The following is a 23,987-nucleotide window of genomic DNA, read 5'->3' as shown; positions in this document are numbered from 1 at the left end:
TCTCTTTTCTTTATGGTGCTTCTGTGTACATTATCGCTTCGGGAAAGCATTTCCGATCCGGCATTGCTATATGATTATATAGAGTCCAACCTACCACTCTTAGGAGTTCTGAAACGCTTAACTGAGACACCCTGTATATATATATATATATATATATATATATACATATATATATATATATATATATATATATATATATATATATATATATATATATATATATATATATATATATATATATATATATATATATATATATATATATATATATATATATATATATATATATATATATATATATATTTATATATATATACATATATATATATATATATATATATATATATATATATATATATATATATACATATATATTTATATATATATACATATATATATATATATATATATATATATATATATATATATATATATATATATATATATATATATATATATATATATATATATATTTGTGTGTGTGTGTGTGTGAGCCGCTCAGAAGACAAAGTGGCTCAGTCCATTTTTTAATATTTTCTGATTTTTGGAAATTTTGATGAAATAAATAATAATCTTCTTAGTTATTAAAGGATTTACTCGTTGGTTACTTTTTTCTAGGTTGGACAGCCCTTTTTTTAATAGCTTCTGAATATATTGTATAATAATTTCAGAAGTAATTGTTAATAAGTCCACGTTTTATCAATATTTTTTTACATAAACTTTGAAATAAAAATTGAATTCTTCCTCTTCTTTCGATATTTGTTGGTAACAGTGAAAAACAAGAAATTCATAGTAACTCAAGGTTGCCAGACGTAGTATTTTTAATACTACGGTAGTATTTTTTCACCAAAAAAAAGGGGCATGGTATTTTTCGTAGTATTTTTTTAAAATGTGGTATTTTAAGTTTTTTTTTTTTTTTTTTAATTTTATTTATTTTATTTTCATTTCCTAAAACAAAGAAAAGTGCCACTCTAGTTTTGAAGTAAAAAGCAATTTTTGAAATAATCCAACAGTTTACTTTCTATTAGTCATTTTCTATTAGTTGTTATGATGAATAAACATAAAACTTATGACAATAAATGTTATTTTATTATTTTTACATAAATTTCTTATCTTTTTCAGCTACCAAAAGGTATAAGTCCTAGAATTTTTAAAATGCTGTCATTATTTCAATAAATACTTACGTTCTTATTTACACATCCTGTACATATCTTGTTTTTTTGCAGAGTTTACACCTCGAAAAAAGACTTAATACACTTTTCTAATTAAATTAATAAACCAAGAATTTTAAAATCTAATGTATCAAAATATATATATATATATATATATATATATATATATATATATATATATATATATATATATATATATATATATATATATATATATATATATATATATATATATATATATATATATATATATATATATATATATATATATATATATATATATATTTATATTAGGTGTGCATATAAAAATTATCTACTCTTCATGATATTATGTTTCTGACATATTTGCATCAAAAACGAATATCTATTTTATAGTTGCAGTAAAAAAATTTTAAAGTGATATTAAATTATTTTGTTGGTTATTACCGCGAATAACTCGGTGAAAAAAAATTGAACTGAAGTGAGAAGTTTACGATAGTTTTCTTAAAATTTTAATCAATAACAACCAAAATGTGTATCTTTGAATGTTATTACAAACGTTTCCTGCAGGAACTTAGTTAAGAGTCAACATCGTTTAAAATGAATTTGCTAATTTAAATGGTACTTAACCCTTTGCTCTCGAAGTGCTTTAAAACGATATTTAAACTAATGCGAGCACAAAATGTTTTAACATACTATATCTATAATACTGTCTCTTTTTTGAATAATTAGCAATCATTAAATAATGTTTTACTTTATTGTTACGGATACATATGCAGGCTAGTGTACTCATGTCAAAGTGCAACTTATAAGCCTTTGTCAAGTTGAAGAACGGATAAAAAAAGTTGGATCACGATGTGATTCAAACCTGCAACCTCTACTCTAATGAGCGCTTGACGAACGAAACTCAGGGAATCCTAACAGCTCAATTTCTGAGCTCGTAGAGAATTGATTTGATTAATCACGTTTCTAGTTTAAAGGAATGATTAAGAAATAACGGGAACTATTTAAATTATAAAGGGTGAAAAATAAATTAATAAATAAATAAAGTAAGGAAAGAAAAAAAAACAAATTTACAAGAACAGAAATTTCCCCTTTAAAACGAATTTTTTATTCACTTGCAAAATTTTCCTTCAAAGCGGAACAAGTTGACTTTACTCCGTTTACTTTTTAGACACAGTAATTTTTAAAACTACGGAAATTCCGTAGTAGTTGGAGGGCATGCGTACAGCTTGTTGTATGTTTCAAATACTATTTAATTTAAATCCTTACGATTTTCTATGTTCAATATTTTTTTACTAAACAATGCTAGAATATCTGACATACATGGTTTACACGAAATAATGTGATTATTTGAACACGCTTGAACCTTTTAAGACATACCGTCATAATCACCTATGCAGACCGACCAAAAAGAGGAGAGAAAGTTAATTACTTTTTTTTCAACTTTAATAGCAGCGATTTTGAAATCATTCTATAGGTTTACAATAAAATTATTTTATTTTTTTTTAAATTATTGCAATATTGAAAGAGGAAGGAGATTTTTAACTTCCCACTTTCATTTTGGTCGATGCAAATTTTGCTTGGGCAAGAATTCTACAAGCTAGAAGCATATATAATCTTTAAAATTGTGCTAACAGTTCAGCCATGTAAAATCTTCCATAACATTTGCTGCTAAAAGAAAGATTGCTTACATGGAGTTGGTATAAAAGTAATTACATACTTTTGTCCAACCCCTATATCTATCCTATGTAGTAATTTATCTACCCATAAACTGTGAGTTGGTGAATAAGAATGCCTTGCTTTTTCAAGATTAAATTCCATGATTGAAGGAAAAATGATGTCAATTTTAAGTTTACAACTCAAAACTCAATATTAGCCCAGAATAGTTGGAGATCAATTAATAACGTGGTTACTAAACATTTAACATTTAGAGTGATACACATTTTATAGGTAGTCGTAGTAACTGAAAAGAAACTCTTAACCCTTACCGGTGCTGTGTTGCTAGTCTGACAACACAAGAACCACTGGAATTGTAAGACAAATTTTTATATTTTTTTTAATAATTGTCGTTGAACAGCTGACCCAATTTTGAGTATACGACTATCAATGTTCAACTCCATAACCTTGCAGCAAGCAGAGGACAAAGGAACTCCTGTACCAAGTATTGGGAGAAATTTGCCTTCGTGGAAAACTTTTTTGATAGAGCTAACCTGCATTTGCGTTACATGGAGAGGAAAACCACGCAAACCTCCCATGATTAGCCTTGAGGCAAGGGCCTTGAGTCTCATGATCCATCTATCACTGAGCATTTTTTAAGTCAGCACTGTGGTCAGCGTGAACCGGGTGCAGAATTTGTTTCGACTAGCCATCACTGGTATTCGAACCCGGGTCACATAATCTATCCCTGAGCCACCACGGCTCGGTAAAACTAATTAGTTTTGACCACTTAGCAACTTTTGACCACTAATCTTTAAGCACCAAAGAGCTAAAATATGTCGTTTGAATTAGAATGTACTGTTTAAGGTCGTCATGTCCTGTCTAAATAAAATTTTCAATCAATCTTCGCTGTTTTGCAAAAGGTTAATTGCAAGGAGTTGAAACATTCCGTTAGACAGGAATATTTTGTTGTAAAAAATAACTATTAAATATAAGCATTGCACTTCTTATTTATTTATTTTAAAAAACAGAATCATTCTTTTAAAAGGTACAGATGGGTTAAATTTTGCAACTTCATACCAAAACCCTGTTGTTATAAATAGATCTGAAACAAGCGGTATAGAACGACAAAATTCTCCTTTGTAGTTCAGAACAGTTTTTGCGCATTTTATGATCAATGGCGATGAAATTCAGATGAAAATTTAATTTTTAATAAAGCTTTTGTCAATGACAAGTCGAATCATTACTCATTCAATTTTTTATAATTCAGTTTATTTTCTTTGAGAGGCACATACCAAAAGCTAAATGAAACCAAAATAAAATTCGATGGAGAAGAAGAGGGCAAACTCATCTTCTCCTCTTGATAAATATGAGAAAGAATTTTTTTTGTTCGAATATCTAGAAAGGGGGTTGCAGAGATCGAGAACTAGAAGAATGTTTTGTATTGACTTAGTTTCTCCATATGTTCCGCAGTGGACTGTTTTCCAAGTTCGATTAATCACTTCCTAGGACAATAAAGAACACATTCTTGAAGCTCGGAAAAAGAAAACGAAATAGTATGGAAGAAAAGAGTAAGGGGGGGGGAGTAAACGAAAAAAAAAATAAGGGCTCGAGCGTGGAAATCGAGGTGAAATTGGCTAGATCGAAAGAATCTGTTGAATCACATAGGGTACAATCAAGAAAATGAAAGAGAAAGCTCAGAAGGAAAGGAATTCCGAACATGCTCCGTTTTAGATTCTTGGGAACAAGTGCAAAATCTTCTGGCTCAGTTGTAAGAGAGTTACAGGAAAAAGAGAAAATGGAATGAAAAAAAAAGAATCAACTCTCAGATTTCGTTCTGGAAAAAGTGACGTTAGAATCTATTGCAATCTTATGGTTAAGCAAGGAAAAAAGAATCAAAATGAACAAAATTTTATCTCTTATTTTCCACTGATTATGCTGCATATCATGTAAGAGTGATTTTAAGGGTGTTTTTCAATCTCTCTCGCAAAAGAATAAAAAAAATTCAAGAGGGAGCTACACCAAGAGAGAAATTTTTCATCGCAAATTCTAATTTACATACATAACTAATTTGTTCTTTAAAATTCAAAAAGAGTGAGTTTAGGCAAACATAGAGTAAACAATGAAGTTTTAAATGCTGGAAAAAAAGCTTGCAAATATCAAAATGCACACATAATAAAAAGGAAATTTCAAAATGGTACTCTTCTTTCCTGTAAATCTAGCTTTAATTATCGGATGCGCAGACCTTTGGGGGATTGAAAACTTTTAAATTAATCCTTTCGTGCCGAACGTCACAAATACGTGTCAGCTTGAAACGTTATCAATCAGGGTAAAGATATAAAACTGGTAACCAAACTGGCTCTTTAGGAATTTATTTGTGGCGGGGGAGTTATAATAGTTTGATTAATTTAATTAACTTAGTTCAAAACAAAAATTTTGAACATTGAATAACATTAACATTGATTAGATATATGAGTAGACTAACATTGATTAAATTGAAAGCAGAATAAGTCTGTCAAATTAGCGAAGCACTCATTTAAGCTACCGCTTTTTTTTTCTTCTTTTCCATCCTGATTCTGATGCTTTTATGAATTGCCCAGCCCGAAGAGCTTATAGAATCTACAGGGTATTCCAAAATTCAACCAATATATTTAAAGAGGTGATCAAATGCAGCAAGAGAATGAAAACTTATCATGAAGATCACAAACAAAGGTAGATTTCGCCACCTCGCTGAAAAACTACTACAGAGAAAATTGGGAACTTTTTAATTACAAAAAAAATAATTGATTAAATGCTACAATCTTTTTTTTTCTTCTTTGAAGTGGAACTCGCAGACGGACTGCATTGCACAGTCTACAACGTCGTAAAAACGATTTCTAAACTAACTTGAAGATCCTTTTAATGTCTGTCGAAGATACGACAATCTGAGCTTTGAGATCCTCTGATATGTTGTCAGGTGTCACATTAACAAGCGATTTAAGACCGTTTTACGAAGGCTCCGTCGTCTCATGAAATGAAGCTTTCATGCGAATAATATGCTTATTTCATTAATTCTGTAAGTTTACAACATCTCTGACTCATGTCTCTGAGGTCACGCTTAGCCTATCTTTAGTTATCGTTGTGTAAGCTTATTTTGAAAATAGCTCAAAACGTCAGTATGGAGAAAGGCCTTAGTTTCGTGAAAACGAAAAGCGTTTGTGGTCTAATTTTTTAATATTTAAAAACTTACTCAAATGCTTCACTACCTGGGCTCATAAAAATTAGAAAAAAATGAGAATAAGGCAGTATTTTTGATAATTTTCATCTAGGGGTAAAAATATCGCCAAATTGGTGACTTTCAAATTTTTCAATAACTTATAAAATATTTAAGTTATTTGTCAGTTCTAATGACCAGATAATTTTTTACGGCAAGATGATATATAAAAATTAAAATCATCTCTTTGCTTCAAATGGAAGGCACTTAAACTGTGTCTTTTTTATTTCTTTTGACGACCGAGCTTCGAAAAACAATGTTATGGAGGATTTTGGGACACATGGTTTGAGATTTGTTGAACGCGAAAGATCTGCAAAAGTTCTCACGCATCCAATCTTCTTCCTTAATATGCAAAACCTGTTAGGATGTTTTGGAATTTTCCCTCTTATAATGTTGTTTGCGATCCCATGTTCAATGATCATCTTCTTAATGAATTTTATCACCTCTCTCAATTATTCTTTCAATTTGCTTCCATATTTAAATGTTTTCGGAGCACCCTGGAAAGGACTTAGTCTGCTTTTGCTCAAATGTCGATTCTCTTATTACTTTTAAATAAGATTAAAAAAACAAGTTGAAAAAAAGATAAATAATTATTAGAGTAATTAATTACCTTAAATATATTTCACGAAATAATTTATATCTTATGGCTTTAATTCAACTTTCATTTATTTACGACGAATTATTTTGTCAGATCTTTTTTTCATTTAAAACTTTGCTTACAAAAAGTATTACTCATTCTCATTCAACAAAAATGTTTTTCATTTCTATTTTTCTTTTAGTCTGTCCGAAGGGCAAAAATTAATTTTAATACTTGAAAATATTTTTTATGTCTTTTATAAAAAGAAGAGGATTGTGAAATTTCTTAGTTTGTGTTGCAAGAAAAAGTTAAATTAAATTTGTTACTCATTTCTTTTTGTTTCTTCATGAAACGATTAAACGTTTTTCGTGTGACTGGAATTAACAAAACTGGTGTTCTTTCTTTCTTCTTTTTTATTTCTTTTTTGAAACATTTTTGGTTTTTATCATGGCATAAACGTAAAGCAGTTTCTTCATCAGTCAACCACGCTATAACGTGTTTTGCCTTTTCTTTTTTATTCGTTTTCGTTCATTTCTTTCAATTTAAAATAATGAAGAAGTTTGGTTTTCTTAAAAAATATTGTTCTATTTAATTTCAAAACATCCTAGCAATGTTTTCTTTAACTGGTAAAAATAAAATAAAAATTTCTCAGTTAATTTTTTCCTAGCATTATGAAGATTTTCTTTTTCCTTATTGAAGCAAAAAATAAATAAATATAAAAATCTGAGACGTTAAGTGGGTTTAACAAAAAAAAACACCATTTATTGCAGAATTTTTTGTTCGTATACATAAAAGGGGTTTCAGAAAAACACAAAATTATGTTTTGCGTTAAATTAAGATTTTTATTGCTGCTCGAAAAATATTTTTTTACACTTTATTAGTAAAAGAATATTTCAAATAAAAAAATTTGAAATAAATATAAATGGTATTTGAATATTTTAAACAAAAAAAAAATTAAAGTGATGAACGTAAATTAAATTCCCTTCAGGTATTCTACCTCCTCCATGTAAATTCCATGTTTCAGTAATTAATATTTTGAAATGCTTTTTGTCTCATTTTATTTTCATTGAAGACCAAAATTTAAGTATTTTCAATAAATTCTCAAAATTGTTTTGAAGTTTTAAAATACCTCAAAATCCCAAAATTTGATTATTATGTGTTACATAACATATTTCAATAAATACAATACATAAAAGTAAGAAATGCACTCCGAAGCTCGCAAAAAAAGAGGTGGTTGACGGACTAGAAGTACTCGGTCGAGCATGCCTAACGCATGTGGCTTCAAATCAGGTGAGAAAGCTGGCCATTCCTCAAATTGAAAGCACTTGGTTACAATTTGCATGAAGAGGACAGTCACTTATAAATATAAAGTTCTCCTTGGATCGACTTGTAAATTGTAAAGAAGCTACAAAGATACCTACCAACTTAAATTCTTTTAGAGGAGGACTAACCCAGATAGTAATTAAACGAGAATAGAAATCAAGACGATTTTTAAAGTTTTCTTGGAACCTTAAGCGTTTATCCCTTTCCAGATCTTTTACATACATGATATTTGAAGAAAAAAAATTATCTCATTTTTCGTTCTCGCTTTTCTGCACCTGTTCAGATATGACCACATATTCAGTTTTGTTTATTGTTGAACCAATAAACTACTCGTTCGAATACTGTTTTTCACTATGCACCCTATTTCATACTTGACAGATACTTTCTAAACTTACTTCTCTGCACCTAATAATCAGTTTTGTTCTCAGAAGTTCACAGAGATAGGAATTATCCGTTTTTATATTATCATTATGTGAAAAATGCATAATTTTGTGTAATTTTCAGTATGCGTAGCAGTAAAAAAAATAACACTATCGTTTTTCAAATTCACAAACGATATTGATATGATATTGAAATCATGAGATGCAAAATTTGTGCAGCCAATTTTAAAGCACTATTCAACTTTGACAACAACAATATAGGCAAGAAATATAGACCAATAGCTGCGCATTTCACCTTCGACGCCTCATATCACAACCATCAAAATAAATAATAGTTCTCAACTTCAAAACTTATTATAGTCTCAACCACAGCTTCAACTACCGATTTAAATTTGAAACTTCAACTTCTGCTTTAACTACAATTCTTAAAATTAAAATTATATCAACTGATGAATTTAATCAATCTGAAATATAAATATTCAAGGCATTTCCTCATGCTGACACATTTTCACTCATCTACAACTAAAATTTTTGAAGCAAACCTAGTTTAGAACAAGCTGCTTTTATTATTTCCATTTATTTTCAGTTACTCAAGCAAAGTGCTCTAAATGTATGTACAGCAATCTTACTGCCTGCTGACCATAAAGACTCAACATAAACGGAACTTAAATTCACTATGAATGGAAATGCCTAGATAAATCACACCACTAGGGTTAGGAGATGCAAAATTTAATGATCGGAAACGATATAGGGTTGGCCAGTTTAGATTAGATGGCATTGGAGAGATGGCCATTTTAAATACCTCCGATATTTTTTAATATATTGCTGCAGCGGCAATTTCGCAGAAAGCAGTTTAATTTGTTTATCAATTTGAACAAAGCATTGCTTTCCGTGACAACAAAAAGTATGTAAAATGTTAATGTTTCTTTTATCTATGGTTCGTGAATTCTGTTGTTTTTCAATGCATTTGTTATATTTTTTTCAACTGGCTGAACCTGTGTATAGTCCAATCTTTGTTCCAAGCAGAGGTATATTATGATGGAATGGCGTTGTAAATTCGATGACATCGCCAACTTTAGGAGAGATGGCCACTTTTCATTAATACTTGTTCACATATCAAGGACCGTAGAATTAAGAAAAAAATATTATGAAATCTTTGGATTCGTATTTTTTTTGTTTTGTTTTGTTTCGTAATTTTAAAATGAAAACGAATAAAAAGATATCCCTAGTTTTTTTTTCTTGTATTATTATTATTATTCCAATATTGAAACCACTTTTTTATATTTTTGAAGACCGTACAAACCTTGCATATTGCATTCAAATTTTACAGGCATGTTATTCGATAGAACCTCTTTGATAGAACGCAATATATTATCTCATTGTACATATTCAGAATTTCATGAATATCAGTGATAGCTGTGAAGAAGAATACGTTACCACAACTAAAAACGATGGAAGCATTAGATGTGGAAGTTGCAGACAACGCCAGTTGTGAACGCCTGAAATGAAATGCATGAAAACAATGCGCAGGAGCAGAAATCTCTCCGCACATGCGTAGTTCTGCCTCGTGTACCGCTGAAGTTTTAAAGGTACAAAAGCGAGGCAAAATATTTTTGTGCCTTTTAATGGATAAAAACATTTACACGTTATACAAAACATTTAAACCTTTGATTTCCGGTTGTCTTTTATATTCATGATAAACCGGGATAGCCTGGTTGGTGGGGCACTTGGCCCGTGTCCAAGAGTTCGTGGGTTCGATCCCAACTGGCCGAAGACTCCCCGTGTGGTAAATGGTGACCGATGCATGTTAAATTTGTCGAGTCGCAAAGTTCTCCATGTTCCCATAACAAATCAATACCTCTTGGGGTACTGATCCAGGAGTTTCTTTATCTTCTGGGTTGGTTCAAAATTACAAGGCTGCGGAGTTGAACATTAGTAGTCGTAAACCCAAAATTGGGTCGGCTGTTCAACGACGGATATAAAATATATTCATGATGAGGTACATACGCTATTATAAAGAAAATAAATGGGAAGTTTGTGTTTATAACTTTAACAGGTACTACTTTTAGAAAGCTAGACTAATGCTTTTTTAATGGCATTTATGTTACTAACTTGCATTGAATAAGTGTATACCATTTCTCAGTATACACTTGCCCAATATTCCTAGCACTTATGTTTTTCGGAGTCTATCATATTCAAATATTATTAATAATAACCAAATAAGCATGCGAAAGAAAAGTTTGTGTTTCATTTATTAAATAAAGAAAATTATATATTTCTTTAATCGTGAACTCAGTAATGTTTTCCTTTTTTTAAAAATAGCAAAGAAAGAAAAGAAGTTTTTTTTCTCCATAATTTTCATCCGCCAAATAAAAGCATACCTTCAATTGCTTCCTTAAACCATTCCGTAGGAATCCTATGGAATTAAACTTAAAACTAACTTAGATTTGAATCGACTCTGTAATTTTCATTAAACATCAGTTTCTTACTACTATGTATTTATATTGGAAACACATTATCACATTAGGATAGTCATAAATGCCTTGTTCGTGCAAGAAAGCAAAAAACTAATAATTAAAAGCTTCATCAGGTGCATTTTTTTTTCTTTTTCTTTTTTTTTTTGCTGTAAGCAAATTTTAAATTGCTGCAACTTCTGGTACTTCAGTCGAAGTGAAACTATAATTTCAAAATTCAACCGAAAATTTTACTTTTTTTTCCTGTTCATTAATTTTTTCTTTTATCAAAGAGAATATGAATACTGAATCTCAATAGATATTCTCAAGAAATATGAAATAAAAAAAAATTGGAAAAAAAATATTTTGAATTAACGGAAACAGCTCTTTTCCTACATTGTAATTAATTTCCTTTAAAAAAAATTATTTTCCCACAAAAACAGCAATTGATATAAGAAAGCAGGAAACCAATAGTTCTGAATGAATTCCACCCCCTTAGCCCACATATTGACCAAAGGCATGGGGGGATGCAGGCTTCCTCATGGGTGTTAATTACGAAGTACAATAGTGAAGCGGGCCCCATGCCCATGATTCTGAACGTGTCATTTAAATTAATGAGCTTAGCCTCTATGATTGACAGTTGGAGGGAGGGGCAGAAGTAAAAGGGATACCTATCGCCATGGAAACTACAGCTACTACTCTGGGTTCCTTTGAAATTGCTTTTTCAGCAGTTATCTCGGGATATCTGCATAATTTATGGCACAAAAATTTCTTCCGAAGACTCGTCTGCATCCGCATAAAAGGAAACACTCATCTCTTCGTCTTTAAGCCTAGACTTTTGTTATGAAACGACACTGTCTGATAAAAACAGTGAAGAAAATTTAAATATCTTGAATAATACAACAGCCTCAATGTCGTTTACTGCCTGTGGGAAATAAAATATTTATCTATGAGTTACGTAGATATATAGTCGTTGGTTTTATGCGAGAATTTTGTTTAGCAAAAGTCTCAATTACTAAATTCTTATTCAGATTGTATTAACGCCGATAAGGAGCAAATGCAATAATTTGTTATGATAAAAGAAAATGTAATTAGGAAGGGGAAAAAATGATGTGGGATTGAGGATAGTGTGGATATAAGTATAAAAAGAACACATTGAATAACTTAATTTATTAATCAAATTTCCTCAGTTTTCTATCATAGAATCGCGACATTAATATGCACTTCCATGTGCAATTACATCATCACACTGATAATATTTTAGGGGAAACTTAGGTTTTAAAGTTACTTTCAAATTTTCTCTTTACTCTTTTAATAACGCTATCTTATTTCAGAATATCAACGAAAGGTGACAGTATATTATAAATGTTACTGTTTTTAACTATTTTGATATTAATAATAGCTTTATATAGTTTCAAGTAATCAGCATTAGGCATAAACAAATTCATGTCTGCGTGGGGTTAGTGTAGACACAAGGTAGTTGAAGCTATTGGGAACACACTGGCTCTAATCAACTTTCAATGGAAAAAATATGAATTTCTAACAAATACAACACAGTAAAATTAAAAACTTAAATATCAATAAATTGATAGGATAAAATTATTTTTTGGGGGGCTTGCATTCCATATCTGAAAACAAAACTGAATCTCTATTAGGATAGAGAAGCAAAATAAGAAAACCATTTCGTTCTAGCTTGTTTTCGAAAAGATATCCTTTAACACCAAGATTTTTTTTTAACAGTTTTAACATACATATGAGACTGTTTCTAGTCTCAGAGAATTATTTCCAAAACTAAAATTAAAGATCAAGCGTTCACTCTATTTGCATCAGAGCTATCATTAATTCTGCTGCACCTCTTTGGAGTGCTACAACAAAAACGTAAAAGAAGAAACTTTTAACTACGGAAAACAAAATATTAAGAAGAATCACAGGTGCTCCGTGGCTTATAAACATGAACGATCTGCGAAAAGACCCAAACTTAGGCAATATTAACCAACACATGGCTAAGCTAAGTGCTTCCTTTTTCAAAAATGTAATAAATTGTGATACTTGTGATTACAGAGATGTTTTAAATTTTGACCTTATCAAGCACAACACTATATATAGTCCGGCGACTGCGTTCTTCCTATCGGACGGGGAACTCTCAAAGAAATTCTGTAAATATCTCATTTTATATTTCGTATTTTCATCATGTATATCAATGATCAGAACTACTGAGGAACAACCTGTGAAAGCTGTGGAAAGCCGCGGAGGATATACACCGAAGAGCCATTACATTATGACCACCCTGCTAATAACATGTAGGACCACCTTTAGCCCTCAAAACTGCTAGCACCAGCCGTGGCACTGATTCCACAAGGTGCTGATAGGTAGTATGAGGTATCTGGTACCAAGCGCTCACCAACTGGTCCTGCAATTCCCTCACATTGCCAGGGGGTAGCGTGGCAGCACAAATTTAGCTTTCCAAGTAGGACCACAAATGCTCTATTGGATTAAGGTCAGGTGAATTTGGGGGCCAAATCATGACTTGAAGGTCACTGGAATGTTCCTCGACGATTCGACCCTTATGACAAGGTGCATTATCCTGTTCGTAAACACCATTCCCCGCAGGAAAGACTGTTGCCATAAATAGGTGAACCTGGTCTGCAACTATCTTCAAGTAGCTTACAGACATCAGGAATTGTTTTATGAGGATTATGGGTCCTAATGTGCCCCTTGAAAACATTGTTCCTGGGCGAGAAACCATGAAAACCTGGGCGAGCCCATTGTTATAGATGGAGGGTGGTCATGATGTAATGGCTCTTCGGTGCATATATATATATATATATATATATATATATATATATATATATATATATATATATAATTTTAAATTATTTTTTACACCAAACGTTCATTTAAAACGTCACTTAGCTCCACTTCTCTTGTGCTAAGGCTTTTGGAATGATGACAAAATTCGAAAAACTTTGATATATAATATATATTTGAAAAAAGTATAAATATTTTGAAAAAAGTATAGCAGTTGGCAGCCTTGCATTACCTTTGTTTACACAAGGAATAAGAAATGTTTTCTGAAACTACAAATATTCCTTAGTATTTAGAGATTAGTGGAACGCATTAACTCCTTTATACCTAGATGATTAAAAAAAAAAAAAGCAAAAATTGGTTTCACAATTGCTTAAATTTTTGCATTTGTTTTGCTGAAACGAGATAATTGCGATACGATACCACTGTTGGTAATAAAACACTGGTGATGGGATTATTCAGTACAAGTATGTATATAGTATAATACCATGGTATTTTAATTATATATTAACTTTAAAAATCAATACTTGTACCTTTGTTAATATCGTAAAGAGAAAGTACCGATACTTTATGAAAAAAAAATTTTATTATTATTTTTAATTATATTATGTTTTTTTCTAATTTTTTTTTAATGTTTTTAATTTAATTATATTATTTATTTTTATTATGTTAACAATTACCTGAAGTTTAAGATTTTATCTTAAATTTTATAGGCCTTTAGTTTTCGTCTGTTTTAAGAATTCTGTTGGTAACACATATAATTTACAAATATTTTTTGCCGGTAGCAATTTAAAACATTTTGTTTCCTCGATCTTTTTCTACCAGTATTATAGCTGTCAACAACTAAGAATTGTCCGTTGTATTTTATTTTTATACTGAAAGTAGTAATGAATCCTATAAATTTCTTGATAATTTAAATTTAATTAATATGATTTTGACCATTACTAAATGCAAATAAATCAATATTATATGTAAGAACAAGTTTCAAAATGAAAATGAGTGTAAGCGAGAACAATTGTGGAAAATAAAATTTATCCAGAATTGCATTTCAATTTGTCTTTCACTACCACTTGGGAAATACTTCCTCGGAAAGGGAAAAGGTTGGTAAGTCTCTAAATTTTTTAAATTTTCGGGGCTACCCTGAAAAACTTATTTACATAAAATTTTCAGATCTGAAAAAGAACTTTAAGGTAGCTATGCGAATCGACGTCAACTGGGTGTTTACGAGTATAGATGACAACTTAGCAGCATTTTATTTTTGGAAGATGCCTCATTTTCAAAATGATAAAGATTGGTAACTCAATTATTTTCTTGTTAAAAACAATCTGACATGAGCAAAATATTCGTATTTACCGTAATATTTTGATAATACATTATTTGGTTCTGAATAATAATTTGGTCCTCTTCAATAATACTCCCTCTGTCCCAAATTAGTTGCTACTTTTGTACTTCTGTACTGATTATAGATACTGATAATTTTATAATTTTTTTTGAACATTTTTCTGTGGTTTCAGGGTGCTATACCATCAATTAACACCATTTATTTAACAAGTATTCCCCTCTACCCTTCTTAAATCAGTACCAAATTATTTTCTAAAAACAAGGTACATACGCTGTTAAACCTCGCCTCATTTTGTACGGTTTCTTCCACCAGCAATCTTCTAGCTAATGAATCGGGAATTCAGTAGTAGTATAGTTTTACTGAAGTCGATCTACTAAGTTGCACCGGAAGTTATTGATGGCACCACATACTATAATTGTGGCGTAGCCACTAAGTTGAGACAAAATGTTTGACCTAAATGTAGTAATTAAATTTGGGACACAAGGAATACAATATTTGGGTCTGAAATCAACCCATTGTTGTATTATTAAACCGAATTGGCAACTGAATTAATATACCTACTTAATATACCTTACTGATAATATACCTTAATTATAATAATATAACAATATGCTTAATAATAATAATAATCTAACAATAGACCTTAACAATAATAACATACCTTAATATAATAATAATAATATACTTAATGATTATTATAGTATATTAATATACCTTAATAATAATAATAATATGCCTCACCTGAATATACCTTACTACTTACTACCTACTTGAAATGTGGCAACTAATTCGGAACAAAAGTTTCGACCTAAATGCAGCAACTAAATTTTGAACAAAGGAAATACTATATTTGGTTATGAAATCAACCCATTGTTATATTATTAAACCAAATTTGCAATTAAATAACTATAATTTTATCTTGATTTTTTCAGAAATGAACAATTTTCGCCCATTTAAAAATATTAGTAAAATAATAGTAGTAAAATAACAGCTCTGTTAACATTAAGGGATGTTCATAGCAAAGCTAAATAAGCACTACATTCACGTGGAGCAAGACAGGATCAGCCCTTTACAACAAAGTAAAATAATAAAATACATATGATAAATTTGTCTCAGATTCAAAATTAAAATAGAACCCCTCGGGGTCTGATCAGGGGTTAGCTCATCCCTTTAACTTAAGTGTAGAGACACACTCCTTGCTCCCTCCTTTTTGTATATATTCCCAAACTGTAAATACAGTAAATATTCATTAGTGTTTATTTTTTTATTGTACTTTAATTTAACCTTTTTCATGCACTTTTTTATTACTTGTAATTTTGTTATTACCTAATAATGGCAAAGTGCCATTTTTTTTCATCTCACGAACTCCAATTTGCGCCCCAAACTTTATTTTTGTCATGTATGTTCCTTAGTCTAATTTCAGGATGAATAGGAAAAGGGCCGTAAGGCCTCAGACGCCCAGTTCCACTACAACGAACGAACGAACTTTTAAAATAGAGTTTGGGTTCATGCGCACAACTTATAAAAAACCTTGTGGAGACTTTTTGACGTAGGAGGTGATGCCTTGGTTCTCCGAATTCTTTTAAATTTATAAATGTGTTGATAAAAGTTAAATGATTTTTGATCGCTACTACATTAAAGAAAACAAGGAAAAATCCCATTTGCACAAGGATTCTCAGCTGTCACAACCCAAAACGTTTGCGTGATAAACTTTTGAAAAAGAAAAAAAGATATCTTTACTACAATTATGTCAACTGCTCTACACCTGACAAAATTACTTAAAAAATAATCAAGTACTACAAGATAAAATTTGCAGATTTTCATTTAATTTTGTCAGCTTTTTAAAAGATAAACTGTAACCAAGTAGTGTAGCATATAATCTTTTGAATTATTATTTAGAAGTAGTGGTGAGTTAAAACATCACCTCCTACATCAAAAAGCCTCCACACTGTCTTTTATACGTAGTCCGTGCTGACTGCTTAAAAAGTGAACCAGTTGTTCGCATGAGCCCAAAACCTTTTATAAAAGTAATTGAGAGAAATTTATCATATATATTTGAGAATTGAATCTGTAGTGGTTGTCAAGTGAATAAGGCAAACCAATAATATTCATGAATAAAACAAATTTTCAGTCATATATTTGCTACCACTTTCTTATTTTAACTAAATTTTGTATTAAATGACTCCAGAGATGCCAACTTGCTCCGGACAGCAAATAAATATTTTAAAGTGGTAGTTTAGCAATTGTGATTCTTGGTTTAATAAATTCAAATTAGTAGATTTTTATCCGCCACTATTTCTAAATGATTCACCATTTTATAGTAATGTTATGCCATGCCTTTTAAAAAGCAAGCAAAAATAGTCAAATATTTGCAAAATTTAGTTTGCATTTATTTACCGTTTTTTAATTACTTTGGCGTGTCCGCAGCAGTTGGCATCTCTGTGACTCGTTCGGAAAGTGGATATCCTTTACAGTGGTCTGGTCGGACTACCTATAAAAAATCGTGTGGAGGCTTTCAGTTAAAGGAGGCTATGGCTGAAAGCCCTTTTATAGCAAGACGGAAAAGATGAAAAACTGGTACGAAATACGTTTTATTATAGCATTTTTTTTTCGAGAAAAATAAAATATCTGTAACTATACAGATATTTTCAAGATATTTACAGATATTTTATTTTTCGAGAAAAATAAAATATCTGTAACTATCAAGATTTCCTTAAGATTTTAACATATATATAAATCTGCTTCTTTCATACCTGCCAACTTTTACGCATTTGGCGTAAAATTTATTTTCATATTTAAAGTGGTAGTAAATATATGATATTTTTTCTTTTTTAAATTTATATTTTAAATGATTTTAATCACCACTATTATTAAAAAAATTAAGCATATACTTTAATATGTGTTACTATCACGGTTGTCAGCTAAAGCCTTTTAAAATACAACAAATTTTTTTGCTTACAATTGAAATTTTAATTCTATTTTACTACCACTGGGAAAAAACATAATGGAACGGATTAAAAGTTGGCAGGTATGTTCTTTTCCAAGATAAAATAGATATTGTAGAATAGTTTAAAAAAAGAATAAGTAAACTCCTCCCGAAAACTAACTATAACTGAAATGGTTTTACTACCAGTCTTTTCTCTTTTCCGTCTCGCTTTCACCCCTGTAGGAGACGTTGGTAAAAACCCTATAAATCGAATTTTCTAAACCAAGAATCAGACATATAAAGACTACCACTCGAAAATATTAGAAGCTGTCTGGAGCAACTTAGCATCTCTGCTATTAACGTAAACTTATTACAACTATTGTAAATTGTAATACATTTGAGTACGCTGATATTTAATGGTAAAACTTTAGCAATCTATAGCGAGAAGTACTATTTTTATCAGTCTCAATATTATAAACGCGTCAAAAATTCGTTAAAATTAGTTTCTAGCCTACATAAATACCATTGTTTACCAATATTTGATCATCGGTAAAATTCGAAGCTAGCTCTAAACAACAATTTGAAAATGGTTTTAAATCAGATTGAAAATAAAAGAAGAAGAAAATAAGTTTCAGAACCAAATCAGTTTGGGAAAAGAGCTTCGATCTTATGGGTTTGTAAAGAAAAAAAATGAATAAACAAAAACAAAATAATAAACAAAATGAAGAAATTCTTTCGAAAAGAAAAAAGAAAAAACCCACCCGTCGCAATCGATATCTCATTTGTAAACTAATTTCGCCGAGCCGATGAAATCATTTTATTTCTCGCAATAAGCCGCGCAGAACATTGATCAAAACTGAAAGAAGAAATGAAATGAATGAAAAATTTAAAAGAAAAAAATTGAGAAACTAAAGAAAAAAAAAGAGAAAAAAAACTGTAATCGATTTTCCTTAAAAGCGCCCTTACGTGTTTCAAGTTTTCTCTTTCACAATTTAAACCTTTTTCTATGTCGCTTTTTCGTCCGCTGAATCATCTTTGAAGTGTTTTATCTCGTGTTAATTATTTACTAAAACGAAAAAGAAGCGAAAAACTAAGTGATTTTTTTATGTTTTTATCTTTTATTTTTTATTCGTTTTCTTAATTTTTTTTTCCTTTCCTAGGCAGTCTTTTGTCGCGTCTTTTAAATGTAAAAGATCTCTAAAAAGTGTCGAATTTATTTCTACAGTTTACTTCTCTTTTTAAAAGGAATAATAAAACAATATAACATGAATCATGCTTTAAAATACATTTTTTAACTCTCAATTTTTCTATTTTTTATTTTGTATAGATGGGAAATCTCAGCAATATTTAGAGTAATAACTAAATAATAATTTAGGTAAATTTAATTTGTGTAATTTAAAAACACACGAAAACAGTTAAATTAATCATTCCAAGAAACTGAAATGCTGTAAGATATTACTTGATAAAAAGTTTTATTCGCTTCAAAAATATATAAATAGGAAATAACAGTCGACATGTTTCAAGCCCCTAAAAACAGACGCCCATTTTCAAGCAGTGATGCCCATTTTCTTTCATTTATTTCCCTTTTTCCATATGTGAAAATGGGTGAACGTGAGAATGTTCATCATTATAAATAAAATGAATTAAACATAATATAAAATGGTAAAATTTACTGCCTTTTTAAATATTCAAGATGATATAATTAATTCATTCAAAACAATTCATGTAGTCATTGGAGAATTTTTCATTAATATTTTTTCTGTTCATAACGATAATGCATAAAACTTGCCACTTATTCAAGAAAAACCTACTGTTAAAACACTGGAATTGACTGTGAAAACTTTCTCTAATTTGTGCTCTCTGTTCTTCAACTTAATAAGAGCAAAGGTTTATAAGGTGTCCTTGTATTGGACTTTTAAAAATTTTGTTTTCATTCATTAAGATAGATAGATTCAACGCATGGATGGTGGAAGTTTCAATCCTGAATACTTTTAATCAAAAGGTGAGTTGCACCCTCTAAAAGAAGCAATATTCCTTTTAGAGGGTGCAGTTTATCTGTTTTGACCCAATAATGCCCCGCTTAGAGCAAAAGATTATGTAAAGTGGGAAAGAATTGGACATGAAATTTTGCAAAATGTATTTAAATCTAAAAGTAATAAAAAGCCTCTCCTCAAGCTAAATGACATTTTAAGTAAATGTGTCTCTGAATAAAGCAAAATAACGCTAGGTAGAAATCGGTTAAATAGATACATGTTAAACAGCTCAAAATAAGGTAAAAACTATTCCCCGGTTGAAGACCTTAGGATGAAAAGTCTAATATGAATGCCGATTTCTGAACAAACGTTTTAGACAGAGTGGTTGATTGAATAGTATTTATTATCTTCGCTGTTATTCTGTACTAATTTTTCTGAATAAGTTTGAACATCCATTGGAGGATGCTTTTCTTAATTTTTATGGATGAGGTGGTGGTAAATTTGACTATTGTGTTTATAGACAGGCATGAAAGATTTTGAAGTTACACCTCCAAAACAATTTTCACTGTTGCCAAAATGACATAATTATATACATTATGTCATGTATGCTTGAACGAATTGTCAAAAGCTCTTAAAAATGACATCAGAAAAGTACACTACAAAAAACATTCCGTAGTTTCAATTAAAGGAAATGTGAAAACTTAAAGAAGTACACATCTAAAGAAGCATGTGTTATTTTGTTATGGAAACTTAAATTTCACGCTGGGTACATGTACTTTCGCCAATTGTTGCTTGGTCATGATTGAGTTGTGAGGAGTATTTTTATCAATTAAAAAAATATTTTCCTCGGCCAATTAGGGTCAATTATGATAATTTATAATGCCCTGCTTACCCTATTAATTTCTATATTCCGCATCTTTTATTTTATATTGTTTTATAACCGGTATTGAACAGTCGACCCAATTAAGTTTGCGAATAATTATCAACTCCGTAGCTTTGTACTTTTAAACCCAATCAAGAAGACAAGGGAACTCCTGGATAAAGAATTGGGATAGAATAGCCTTCGTGGAGGACTTCTTGATGCAACCCGTATTTGCTATACAGGAAGAGGAGAAGAAAACCATGAAAACTTCCCACGCTTAGCTCGATGGCAAGGAAATTCTAATCCATAATCCATCTTCTGATGAGAATATCATACGTCAACACTATGATTAGTGTAAACCAGGAGCAGAATTCATATCAATCTGGGATTCGAATCTGAATCTGAGTCACTTTAATGGGAGGCGAAAGCTATATCTCCTGAACCAACATCTTTTACTGATAAGAAGTTCCTCATTGACTAAAACTGGGAAATATCCTCCATAAAAACCTTTAATTTAGAGGTTATGGCATTAAACGCGTAAGCATCACTTTAGAATTATACGGTTGTCAAGGAAAGTATTCTTTGGGGTATCAACAATAATGTATAAATTTCAGTTTTTAAAATTTCAAATAAAATTATTTTACCCATTATTAAAAGCAAGTAATTCAAACATATATGCATAAAATCTATGCTTTTAAGTCTTAGTAAAGTTGCTAAATCTATAGAAAATTCAACCTAATCATAATCTACTTAAATTATAATTTTGTTCCCACTTCGTGAAGACTTACCCAACAATCATACTAGTTAGCAACTATGCCAGGGTTGAACTCGACATTTCGTCCTTTCATTCCAACATGCTCATAAACCTTTAAAAAAAAGTTCCAAAAGCTATTTTGTCCTACTTTTTATTTTAAGTAGTAGTAGTTGATGATTTTTAATGGTAAATTTTTTTATTTATTTTTTCGGTGCAGGAATGTGTATGGTGTAATGGTTTTAAAAGACCACAGGGGTAAAATTGCCACGGAGGTACGTTCTATCAAACCAAGCAGATACTAAAATGAAGATAAGATAATATCAACACCAACGAAAAATTCTTCTTAAATTATAATATCGTGAAATGTTCACTCTTCAAGACTAATTCATTTAACTTTATATCTTTCAAAAAACAGAGTAAAAACCATGCAATTAATTTAACCCTTTATTTAATTATTTTTCCTTTATTTAATTATTTTTCAGGAAATGTTAGCACGAGATTTTATTAAAACGCAAAATCGTGAGTCATATATATCTTTTGTTCATTTTAAATATTTCAAAATAAATCAAAAAACTACGTCTCACTTTCAAAAATGAATTGCTTTTCCTATTTAAAAAATAAAACAGATACATAAAATAGATATAACAAATCCTATTACATATTTTCTCTTTTACTAAATTCCTAGAACTTCGTTCTATCAATATAAATTTTTTAAACATTTCAAAATTGCGTTCTAGACAAAAAAGAAATAAAAGTTTAAACTTCAATGAATAAATACAGATATCTAACCTACATTTTTTCCCTTCATTTGAATTGGTTGTATTCGATGGAAGAAATTGTTGACACAAAATGAAATAGTCGCAGAGGTATAAATCAAATACTTTTTTCGGTTAAACTGACAGTCGGTGAAAGCAGATACGAAAATAAAGCAAAGACAACATGAACGCCGACTGAAAAATACTTCTTGGAATATTTTATTTCATTTCTATAGTTTTCAACTCTTCGAAACTGTTTGACTGTTTATAAATCATTTTTGCCGTTTCGCTGGCAATGGGCTAGTCACAATTTTTTTTTCTCCTCATATTTGCGGCAGTCTTGGAAATTTTGCGCGCATCCCTTCCCCGAATATAAAATTTCCTGTTTGCTTTTTTATTACTTTGAGAAACGCATTTGCGATTTTTGAAAAAGCCAACGTTAGATTCTTTAATATTCATCATGAAAGAGGTGTGTGAAATAAGAAAATGATGTATTGATATTTCATCCACTTTTGTTATCTTCATCTTCATTTGTTCGTTTTTTGTTTTGTTTCGTTTTTCAAGTTTTTATTCTTTGCTTGCTTATTATTGATATAGATATATTGTTCTTGGAAGTAAGAAGTGTTTTTAATCGATCCTCCGCTATTTCGAACGTTCGAAAAGTTGAAGAAAATCGCCTACGCTATAATTCCCTTCGTTTTCAATACTTTAACGACATCAAAGCTTTTCTGTATTGATTACTTTAGACTTCTTGTTTGCGTGTTTTTGGCAGGCTGAGGAACTGCGGGAGGGAAGGAAGAATTTGGGTGGGATAGGGGTGTAGCAAAGATGAGATTAGAAGAAAAAGTAAGAAAAGTACGGGAAAATAAATAAGAAAAAGGGACGGAAGGACGTAGAAGATGCGAGTGAAAATCGATGTCTTTTGTTCTAATTTTTCCTTTTCAGACATTTTAGTTTCTAAGGACCCCTGACTACTCAGTTAACAGCTAAATATTAACTTAAAATTCAATTGAAAGAAAATATATTTTTTTCGAAAAAAAAATATTTTTCTAATTTTTTTAATTTTTCAACTTGCATATAGTAGTTTATTAAGCATAACTTTAACTAACATTTATATATTTATGTATATTAAAAGTCAATGACTCCATCTTTTCAGCAAAAAAAAAAAATTACTGCAAAAATTTAAATCTTAACCACAAGTTAAAATAATTTTTAAAAAAATACATAAAATTTAAAACATTTAGTTCCAAACAAAATATTTCTTATCAAATACCTAAAGGAATTACTAACATTTTCTCTTATTTTTTACATGGTACCATTCTCTCCCTTCAATTACCACGAAATTTCCATATTAGTTGCAGATATTTTTTTCCAGTCGTTACAAAAGTAATGTATTAATATTAACATAAATAAGCTGAAGCGAACAGTTTTAATTTAAACAGATGTGTAAAAGGAACCATTGGTTATATTCTTAAATTCTAATAAAAGTTTAATAAAAAATTTATTTGTAAAAAAATTCTGCTTTAATTCACTACCACTGGAAAAATTATTTCACAAAAACCTAAATCGCAGGGTGAAATCCTTTTTTTCAACCTTTATCCGTACACAGTTGCTATTAAATGTTTACCAAATATTACAAAAGCTGACATTGATTCCCAATTGGGACAGCTGTTTTACTTTCCTATGGACTACTTTGAATGCGGTCACTTTCTTAGTTGTTTCATTTCTTAAATATAACTGTCGAACATGCCCTCTATTTTGTGTGGTCCTCTGA

This window comes from Parasteatoda tepidariorum, chromosome 12 (assembly GCF_982258835.1).
Source record: "Parasteatoda tepidariorum strain Cologne lab strain chromosome 12, Ptep-v5.0, whole genome shotgun sequence".
Lineage (NCBI taxonomy): Eukaryota > Metazoa > Arthropoda > Arachnida > Araneae > Theridiidae > Parasteatoda > Parasteatoda tepidariorum.
The sequence above is the reverse complement of the archived record's forward strand: the minus strand, read 5'-3'. Positions refer to the sequence as shown.